The sequence below is a fragment of the Lepus europaeus genome, chromosome 1 (genome assembly GCF_033115175.1).
Source record: "Lepus europaeus isolate LE1 chromosome 1, mLepTim1.pri, whole genome shotgun sequence".
In the NCBI taxonomy this organism is placed as follows: Eukaryota; Metazoa; Chordata; class Mammalia; order Lagomorpha; family Leporidae; genus Lepus; species Lepus europaeus.
The window spans coordinates 177424606-177436073 of NC_084827.1; positions in this window are offsets into that span (position 1 = coordinate 177424606).

Consider the following 11468-nt stretch of genomic DNA (forward strand, 5'->3'; position numbering starts at 1 on the left):
GACGGTGTGTGACGGTGTGTGGCGGTGTGTGACGGTGTGTGAGTCCATTGCGGAGTGAATCCCGTCTCCTGGGCTGCATTTTGCCCATGAGAAGGAGCTGTTAGAGACAGCCCACGTGCCAAGGCAGGCGATCACACAAGCATGTGGGTGCCTGAGGTGGGGACCACCGAGGCCCATCTTGGAAGCACGCTTAAAACCCCACTGCCTCAGCCGTCTGCTTGCCACAGGATGCTGGGTGCAATTTTGCATTTAAAAGCCAGGCAGAAATAGTCTCTCTGCATCCATCCACCATCCATCCATCTATCTGCAATCGATTTACCATCCATCCATCCATCCATCCATTCATCCATCCACCAATCCACAATAGATTTACCATCCATCCTTCACACATCCACCCACCCACCATCCATCCATCTATCCACCCATCCATCCACTCACCCACCTTCCATCTACCATCCACCATCCATCCATCCATCCACCCATCCACCATCCATCCATCTATCCACAATCGATTTACCATCCATCCATCCATCTACCATCCATCCATCCACCATCCACCCATCCATCCACCCATCCACCATCCATCCATCTATCCACAATCGATTTACCATCCATCCATCCATCCATCCACCATCTACCATCCATCCACCATCCATCCATCCATAAAAGATTTACCATCCATCCTTCACACATCCACCCATCCACCATCCATCCATCCATCCATCCACCATCCACCATCCATCTACCATCCATCCATCATCCATCCACCATCCATCCATCTATCCACAATCGATTTACCATCCATCCATCCATCTACCATCCATCCATCCATCCACCATCCACCATCCATCCACCATCCATTCATCCATCCATCCACCATCCATCCATCTATCCACAATCGATTTACCATCCATCCATCCATCCATCCATTCATCCATCCATCTACCATCCATCCATCCATCCATCTACCACCCACCATCCATACCTCCATCCCTTCATTCACTCACCAAACTTGAGAAAGACACCATAGGGCAGATTCCACATCAGACTCAGAAGATACCAGCATAAACATGATGACCCCCACGTGCCCTTGCTGTCCCCTGCCCCTAGAGGCTCCCAGTGGAGCCTTCACACCTGCAGGGGCCAGGAGGGTCCTCCATCCTCCAGGTCACCAGCTCTCTCTCCTTTCACAGTCCCCAGATGTCACATTCCTGAGACCTTTGTCCTTGCGCTCACTCGCCTTCATTGTCTCACTTTTTTTTTTTCTCAATTTTTATTTATTTATTTGACAGGCAGAGTTAGACAGTGAGAGAGAGAGAGAGAGAGAGAGAGAGAGACAGAGAGAAAGGTCTTCCTTCCTTTGGTTCACTCCCCAAACGACTGCAATGGCTGGTGCTGCGCCAATCCGAAGCCAGGAGCCAGGAGCTTCTTCCGGGTCTCCCATGTGGGTGCCGGGGCCCAAGGACTTGGACCATCTTCCACTGCTTTCCCAGGCCACAGCAGAGAGCTGGATCGGAAGAGCAGCTGACGGGGCTAGAACCGGCACCCATATAGGATGCCGCTGCCACAAAAAGGATTAACCTACTGTACCACGGCGCCAGCCCGTCTCACTTCCTTAAAGTGCATACTGTAGGCGCCTCCTGAAGGCACGTGCCTTGCTAGCTGCTGCAACTGGTGGCAGAGGCAGGGCCTGGCAGGGATTGTGTGTGTGTGAGGGGTTAGCGCCGATCTCCTCTGTCTCTTTGCTCATTTGCGGTTTTCTCCCTTTAGCTCCCAGGAGAAGCAGGAGCCTCAGCCGTCACCCCCCGCAGAGCCAGCAGGCACGCCCTGCTCCCAGTCCTGCCTCAGCTATGCACTTTTGGGGGTGCCTGGTGGAGCAGGACAAGAAGTGGTCCCACACTCTCTCTGGGCAGCAGGTCCAGCCGGGGACACAGGGGAGCAGGAGCCGCGGACTGAGGCCTGGGGCTGAGGGCGTGATGCCCGAGTAGGGGTGACAGAATGAGCGGCCTGGTGTCCACGGTGCTCACGAGGTTCATGGGGCACAGAATTGCAACAGGGGAGACCAAGCTCTCCACGGATGCCCGAGCACCCAGCGTGTCGGCACTCAGCCGGGACTGGCAGCGCCTTCGCAAGCCAATGTGATTCCGGTTTTCTCTTCCATCCACTCCACTGCCTCTGAACAGGCCCCCACGGCCTCCCACCAGATGACGGCAGCGTCTTTGAGACAGCTCCCCCCGCTTCCCACTCAGCATCCCAGGGAGTCGGCTGCACAGGCCTGAGCTCCCCACCTCCTTGCTCAAAAACATTCCGCATAGCCTCGGTTACCAGTTCCGTGAGTCTCCCCCCCACCCCTCCCTCTCTGTCCTTCCCCTCCCCTCTCCCTGCCTCCTCCTCCTCCTCTCTCTCTCTCTCTGATGCCTTTTGTTCTACCTCGCATGTATCTATAACCTGCGTTGTTGTCTTGGTGATTTTCCAATTCAGCACACCTTAAAGGTCTGCCCCGTGTTGTTAAAATAGTTTTAAATGCATTTTTTTTGAGAAGTAAAGAGACGGGGCGGGGGGCACTCCTATCTTCTGGTTCACTCACTCCCCAAGTATCCTGAATGTCTGGGGCTGGGCTGGGGTTGATTCTGGGACTGGGAACCCAACCCAACCTTCCCACGTGGGGGACAGGAACCCAATTTCTCGAGCTACGACTGCTGCCTGCCAGGGTCTGCGTCAGGAGGAAGCTGGAGACCCCCAGGCACTACAACAGGGGACAAGAGCGTTGAAAGCCCCAGGCCGCACACCTGCTCCCCTGCGCAGTTCCAGGGGCTGCGCACTGCTCTGCTCTCCGGGACAGAGGCTCAGGGCGGCGCCCAGGCCCCGTTCCAGGCCCTCGGTGCCCCTGACCGGAAGCATTTACCTGAGAGATAGTCTTAGTAGGTCACTAACGGGCTTGAAAATCATAAACCAATTGTTTAAAAATGCTTAGAATAGGCCGGCGCCGTGGCTCAACAGGCTAATCCTCCGCCTTGCGGCACTGGCACACCGGGTTCTAGTCCCGGTCGGGGCACCGGTCCTGTCCCGGTTGCCCCTCTTCCAGGCCAGCTCTCTGCTGTGGCCAGGGAGTGCAGTGGAGGATGGCCCAAGTGTTTGGGCTCTGCACCCCATGGGAGACCAGGAGAAGCACCTGGCTCCTGCCATCGGAACAGCGCGGTGCGCCGGCCGCAGCGCGCTACCGCGGCGGCCATTGGAGGGTGAATCAACGGCAAAAGGAAGACCTTTCTCTCTGTCTCTCTCTCACTGTCCACTCTGCCTGTCAAAAAGAAAAAAAAAAAAGAAAAAAAAAGAAAAAATGCTTAGAATAACAGTGCTTTGGCAAGAATTAGTCAAATAGAATGAGTTTCACTTATTACAAGAGAATTTCTTTCAAAATAACCTGATAACTTCCTGTGTTGAGTTTGCTTTTAGGGGTAGGAAGAAGAGAAAAAGCTAACTGTTTGAAGTTTTGAAAAATTATTGTAGTGAATTTCTTTTTTTTAAAAGATTTTTATTTATTTTATTTGAGAGTTAGAGTTACAGACAGTGAGAGGGAGAGACTGAGAGAGAGGTCTTCCTTCCATTGGTTCACTCCCCAAATGGCCACAGCGGCTGGAGCTGTGCTGATCCGAAGCCAGGAGCCAGGTGCTTCTTCCTGGTCTCCCACCTAGGTGCAGGGCCCAAGGACTTGGGTCATCTTCCACTGCTTTCCCAGGCCGCAGCAGAGAGCTGGATTGGAAGAGGAGCATCCGGGACTAGAACCAGTGCCCATATGGGATGCCAGCGCCACAGGCAGAGGATTAACCTACAGCGCCACAGTGCTGGCCCCTGTAGTTAATTTCTTAAAAAATGTAACTGTCTAAAGGTGATGGACGAGAACTGGTCAGAAAAAAGAACCGGGCAGAAGCAGGAACAATGACCAAACCCTCAGGGACCACCTGGGAGCCAGATACAGTTCTTTTTAAAAATTAATTAACTTATTTGAAAGACAGAGTTACAGAGAGACACAGAGAGAGGTCTTCCATCTGCTGGTTCACTACCCAGATGGCCACAGGGCTGGGTCTGGGCCAGGCTGAAACCAGGAGCCAGGAGCTTCTTGCAGGTCTCCCACGTGGGTGCAGGGGTCCAAACACTTGGGCCATCTTCTACTGCTTTCCCTGGTGTATTAACAGGGAACTGGATCAGAAGTGGAGCTGCCAGGACTTGAACCGGCACCCATATGGGATGCTGGTGCTGCCGGCTGGGGCTTTAATCCACAGTGCTGCAGCGCTGGCCCCCCATACCCAGCTCTGAGCGCGTCCGGTGATTCCCTTGTTCGATCATCCTGCAGTCTTGGGGTGAGAGGCTGGACGTGCACACATGGAGGCTGCATTCCTGGGCAGACAGAAGTGCTGAGTGTATAATTTTATTAAAGTGTAAAGGTGTATTTGAGCGTGAGAGTAGGAAAGGTAAATCTCCAGGTGGCATAAGTGTAGGGAAGTAACTCCATGTTTACTCAGGTGAGCTGATGACTAAGGGACGGTTGCATTCCCTAGAGCGTTTGTTTAACATAACGGTTGCTGGGCTACGGCTACATAAAAATCACCCATGAAATACAGAAATTCCAAGACAGAATTAAGAAATTGTGACCCTCGCTCCCCCTTTTTTTTTTTTTTTTTTTTTTTAAGATTTACGTATTAAAAAGAAGAGTGAAGGGTTGGCATTGTGACGTAGTGGGGGAAGCCACTGCCCGAGACAGCGGCATCCCATATGGACAACGGTTTGGGTCCCAGTTGCTCCACTTCTAAGCCAGCTTCCAGCTGATGCCCTGGGAAAAGCAGTGGAGGATGGTCCAAGTGCTTGAGTCCCTGCTGCCCACCTGGAGACCTGGCCCAGCCCTGCAGAGCGAGCCAGCGGATGGAAGACCTCCTTGTCTCCCTTTTTTTCTGTAACTCTGACTTTCAAATAAATAAATCATTTTTTTTTTTCCTAAAAGGAAGAGTGATGGAAAGAAAGAGAGAATCTGTGAACCCTGATGACTGGCAGACGCCAACTCCAGGGAGCGCTCCACCAATCTGGGGCCCACGTGGGAGCAATTTTACCATCACACGGAAAGATAATCCCCACTGAAGATGAGTTCGCACCCCAAAATTGTAAAGTGCTTAAAAATGATCAATATGAAGAATGTAAGTGACCAAAGATTGTTATTCCAAAGTATAAAACGTTTGAGGAACTCCACAGTGAAGGAAGGAATTCCACAAAAACGAGGGTTGACATATAAGGAAACAGAAAGATAGAAGTCACGCTTATTAAGAAATAGGATGGTTTCTCATTGTCAGAAGGAGAGTATGAGGCTGCCCCCTTCACGGGATTCCAAGCTGTGGCAGTTGGATGGCTTCTGTCCTCAGACAATAGGAAGGCTGAGCCGGCCAGGCACGCAGAAGCACTTGTGCTTCTCTGGGGGAAGTGGCGGGAGCGTTTGTGTGGGGCAGGCAGGTGTGTTGCTAGGGCCTTGACCGTGGAAATCGATTTTCTCGCAGTTCTGGGGGCTGGGGGTCCAGACGTCCATGTCGGTGGGTTTGGCTCCTACGAGGCCTCCTTCGCTGGCAGGCAGACTGCCGCCTTCTTCTGTGTGTGCCCTGATCTTGTCTAACGAGGGCACCAGCCATATTGGATTAGGAGCCACCCTACTGGCCTCATTTTACCTTCAGCTCCTCAGTCATGACCCTGTCTTCAAATGCAGGCACCGTCCTAGATGCTGGAGACAGAGATTTCAACATACACATTTTTTTTTCCTTAAGGAAGCTTTTATTTAATAAATACAATTGTCATAGGTACAGCTTTAGGAATATAGAGGTTCTGCCACCCACCCATATCCGCCCTTCCACCCGCACTCCTATTCCACCTCCTACTCCCTCTCCCATCCCATTCTTCATTAAGATTTGTTTTTAATTAACTTTCTACAGAAGACCAACTCTATACTAAGTGAAGATTTCAACAATTTGCACCCACACAGATGCCCTGTTTGAGAACAAGTTTTACAGTTAATTCTCATAGTTCAACTCATTAAAGACAGAGGTCCAACACGGGGAGTAAGTGCATAGTGACTCCTGTTGTTGATTTAACAATTGACACTCTTGTTTATAACATCAGTGATCACCTGAGACTCTTGTAAAAGAGCTACCAAGGCTATGGAAGCCATTTGAGTCCACAAACTCTGTTAGTACTTAGGGCCATAATCAAAGTGGAAGTTCTCTCCTCCCTTCAGAGAAAAGTACCTGCTTCTTTGATGGCCCCTTCTTTCCAGTGGGGTCTCACTCACACAGATCCTTCATATAGGACATTTTTTGCCACAGTGTCTTGGCTTTCCATGCGGGAAATGCTCTCATGGGCTTATCAGCCAGGCCAGGAAGCCTTAAGGGCTGATTCTGAGAACAGAGTGCTCTTAAGGGCATTTGTCATTCTGTGAGTCTGCTGTGTGTCCTGCTTCCCATGTTGGAACTTTCTCTCCTTTTTAATTCTATCTATTGTTATTACCAGACACGTGGTCTACCATTGACACTTAATCCTATGCATATGATCAATTGTACACTTAGTATCATCACTTTAACACGTAAGATGGCATTAGTACCCCCCAGCTTAATGGGATTTGAAGTCCCATGGCGAGTTTTTAACTTTACCCCTGGGGTAAGTCTGTGGGAATGTGTACGGTACAGCTCCTTCCTCTCTTCTTCCCACTCTTATTTTTTACTGGGATCTATTTTAATTGACTCAATGCACCTATGATTAATTCTATGTTAAGTAAAGTGTTAAACCAATGGTATTAAGTAGAAAAATTAAAAAAAAATAAATAAACTGTTCCTCGACAGTCAGGACAAGGGCTGATCAAGTCATTGCTTCTCATAGTGTCAGTTTCACTTCTACAGGTTTCCTTTTAGGTGCTCTGTTAGTTATCACAGATCAGGGAGAACTATGGTATTGGTCTCTTTGGGCCTGGATTATTTCATTAAGTGTGATGCTTTCCAGATTCATCCATTTTGTTGCAAACGACTGGATTTCGTGGTTTTATTTATTTTTTTTTTACTGCTGCCAACACACACATGTTAAGGTTACATAATTCATCCCCAAGCAGAGCAAACCACTTATTTCTATTTTCTTATCCCAATTTAACCAGTTACTAATGGTGTGACTTTGGGCTGGTCATATATAACCACCTTTTCTCCTTTGTAAAATGGGCGTGATAAATAGTGCTTGTTTCATACGGTTGTCCGTGGACTTAAATAAATCAATATATGAAACAAATAAATCAATATAAGAAAGCCCTCAAAAATAAGTACATTTGGGGTAGGCCTTTGGTGCAGGCACCCACATCCCTCTCCCAATTCTGTCTTCCAGCTAATGCTCACCCTGGAAGACGGCAGACAATGGCTCGAGGAGTTGCGTCCAGGCCACACTCCTAGGAGACAGATTTAATTCCAAGTCTCCCGGTGTCTGCCTGGCCTCACCCCCGCTGTTGCAGGCATCTGAGGAGTGAACCAGTGGATGAGGCACCACCATCTGTCTCTCCACCTTTCAAATACATAGAAGAGGTTTTAAAAAATTGCCCCCAAAAGTACAGTTAAAGTGCTGATGGAAATAAAGTAGTAAGAGCTATAAAATAAGAGTCGGAAGTTGATGTTGATTTTTATAAAAAGAAGACTCAAGGACATTTTTTCAAATTGCATTAAAATACCTAAACTAGACACAATTTTAGATGCAGTGAGAGCTGGAGGTTTGGCAGCTATAGTTGAGAAAATCACACGGAGAGAAGCACCAGGAAGCAGAGATGGAAAATAGGAAAGGAGATAAAGAACACCCCCGGGGCGACTTGTCACCACAGTGAAGGTGTCACCTGCTAAGCCTGCGGCCCTTGTCCGAGTTCCTGGTCCAGGAACATGCACTGCGGCAGGCAGCAGGTCCCTGCCACCCACACGGGAGACCTGGACTGGGCTCCCTGTAGGGGTTGGCTGTGTGGCCATTTGGGGAGTGAACCAGTAGATGGGAGTTTCTTCTATCTCTGCCTCTCAAATAAATAAATAAAAATTTAAAAGCTTTTAGGATCTCACTTAGCGTTATTTGGAAAATAATGCCTTTTAAACTAAAAATGAAATTCATGTCACCGGGAGAGTTGAAGGGAGATAGGTCAGCATGATTTGTAACCACTCTGGTTAATATTAATTGACAGTGTTCACTCAGGCTACAGTCAATAGATATTTACTAACTAGCTACGTCATTTGAGCTACCGTGCTAGGTTTTGGGGTGTAGCAATGCACACTGAGTGAGTGGGGTTTTGATCTTTAATCTAGATGCTCGAGTGCATAATATACTCAAGTTTACAAACGTGGGACCCGATCTTGTAACGCCACCTTGAGCCCTACCCTTTGTAACTCACCATCCTTGTGTTTTCTAAGGCGTTAACGGGTCTCTAAAGCACGGGTTTGATTCACGGGCTGGTGCCCCACCTGCTCGGCTTCTCTGGTCCCCTACACTCCACCCACTGTGAGAACAACCCCACGGTGGCTCCACCAATCAGCAGGCAGGAAAGCAAGGGGTTCTCCTGCCCGTCCGTGGGGTGAGGGTCGGAGGTGGGAGCTCTTTGGGGGTGCTTCATGTGGGCTGGCCTTTGGGTGGAGGTCAGAGCTGGTGCGAGGGCGGCACAAGAGCAGGAACGAGAGCACCCGGAACATTCCACGTGGGTCAGCCCTCCTGGAGAGCTGACCTCTCAGCACAGAGCAGCTGGCTGTGCCCTTGGCTCTGGGCCATGGGAGCCTCCGAGAGCTGAGCAGTCCACAGAAGGCAGCATGGACTGACCTTGACTGTGAGAGGAGAGGGCCGAGGAACCGGGCCTCCCATCCCTCGCGCCTCCGGGCCAAGGCAGCCAGGGCTTTGGGATGAACTTGACCGGGTTTTGAGTTCCAGCTCCTGCAGCCACGTCCCTGCTGTCTGGAGGTGGAGCGGGTGAGGTGCTTCCTGCTTCTGTCTGGGGGCCGGCAGATGACTGGTTCTCCGGGGAGCGGCCTGGAGCCTTGGACACGGTTATGGAGGGCACAGCAGGAAAGGGCTTGCTGTCAGATGCTGCACCTACTGGTCCCTACGTGGGCCAGTGCTAGGGTAAAGATTCAAAGGGGGGGGGGTGGCGAGGCAGGTGTTTGGCACAGAGGTTGAGATGTTTCTTGGATAACATCAGCCACATCCCACATCAGATGCCTGAATTCAGGCCCTCTTTTCTCCTGGTCAAAGCATCCTGGGAGGTAGGCTTCAGTAGTTGGGTCCCTGCCACCCACATGGGAGACCCAGAAGGATTTCAGTCTCTGGCTTTGGCCTGGCCGGGTCTTGACTGTTGCAGGCATTTGGGGAGTGCATCCGTGGGTGGGACATTCTCTGTCTCTTCCTTCTGCATAAGTAAAAACTTCAGTGCAGAGATTTAGATGGGTAATCTGAACGTAGTTCTCACATCGGCCCTGCTGGGAAGGTGTCACTCTTCCTTCAGCAATGAGCATTGATTAGGCACCAACAGTATGCCAGAAGCTAACTCAGGCTCTGGGCTATGGAAGCACACACAGCACCTACGGTCTCCACTCTCATGCAGCTGCCAAACCAGGCAGCTCTTTAAGGAACACTGATATCTGTTTGGAAGTGGACCTTGCTTTGGGAATATGTAGGGGCACATTAGAAGGGAAGGAAACTTTAAAAAAAAAGATTTATTTATGTATTTGAAAGTCAGAGTTAGAGAGAAAGGGAGAGAAAGACAGATCTCCCATCCACTGGTTTACTCCCCCACATGGCCACAGCGGCCAGGGCTGGGTCAGGCTGAAGCCAGGAGCTTCATCCGGGTCTCCCACATGGGTGGCGGAGGTTGACAGTTGGGTCATCTTCCACTGATTTTCCGAGGCCATTAGCAGGGAGTGGATTGGAAGTGCAGCAGCCAGACTTGAACTGGCGCCCATGGAGGATGCCGGCACTGCAGGCAGGAGCTTTACCTACTGGGCTACACCAGCCCCGGGAGGGAGGGACAGTTCTAAAGGCAAAAGAGGAGGATTGTGTGCCTTCATCTGGGATGGGAACCCTGGCTACAAAGGTTACCAGCGGAAGCAGGGTGTGTCTGGGGTTGGCCTTGCAGAAGGCTCAGCTGGTGTCTGTGCCCCTGTGGGCCTAGCAGGCTCCGTGTGATGAGCTAGTCTTGGAGCAGGTGTGTGAGATCCGACCCTCCTGGCTTCATTATTATCATCTTGTTAGCAGAAGCGGCTCCACTTTGATTCTGACAATTTTCACATAGTCCCTGCATGGGCCTACTCACTCAGGCAGCTCACAGCAGAGACAAAATAGCCCAGCCCTTGACCGGGCCCAGCCCCTGCCCTGACCTGGGCCCCCCAGACCCTCCAGGCCCTGGCTAGCCTGTGCACGGCCCAGCCCCTGCCCTGCCCTGGGCCCCCCAGACCCTCCAGGCCCTGGCTAGCCTGTGCTCTGTGCTGGGCCCCCCAGACCCTCTAGGCCCTGGCTAGCCTGTGCTCTGTGCTGGGCCCCCAGACCCTCCAGGCCCTGGCTAGCCTGTGCTCGCTGGGCCCCCCAGACCCTCCAGGCCCTGGCTACCCTGTGCTCGCTGGGCCCAGCCCCTGCCCTGACCTGGGCCCCCCAGACCCTCCAGGCCCTGGCTAGCCTGTGCTCTGTGCTGGGCCCCCCAGACCCTCTAGGCCCTGGCTAGCCTGTGCTCTGTGCTGGGCCCCCAGACCCTCCAGGCCCTGGCTAGCCTGTGCTCGCTGGGCCCAGCCCCTGCCCTGCCCTGGGCCCCCCAGACCCTCCAGGCCCTGGCTAGCCTGTGCACGGCCCAGCCCCTGCCCTGACCTGGGCCCCCCAGACCCTCCAGGCCCTGGCTAGCCTGTGCTTGCTGGGCCCAGCCCCTGCCCTGACCTGGGCCCCCCAGACCCTCCAGGCCCTGGCTAGCCTGTGCTCACTGGGCCCAGCCCCTGCCCTGACCTGGGCCCCCCAGACCCTCCAGGCCCTGGCTAGCCTGTGCTCTGTGCTGGGCCCCCCAGACCCTCTAGGCCCTGGCTAGCCTGTGCTCTGTGCTGGGCCCCCAGACCCTCCAGGCCCTGGCTAGCCTGTGCTCGCTGGGCCCAGCCCCTGCCCTGCCCTGGGCCCCCCAGACCCTCCAGGCCCTGGCTAGCCTGTGCTCGCTGGGCCCAGCCCCTGCTCTGTGCTGGGCCCCCAGACCCTCCAGGCCCTGGCTAGCCTGTGCTCGCTGGGCCCAGCCCCTGCCCTGCCCTGGGCCCCCCAGACCCTCCAGGCGCTGGCTAGCCTGTGTTCGCTGGGCCCAGCCCCTGCCCTGCCCTGGGCCCCCCAGACCCTCCAGGCCCTGGCTAGCCTGTGCTCGCTGGGCCCAGCCCCTGCTCTGTGCTGGGCCCCCAGACCCTCCAGGCCCTGGCTAGCCT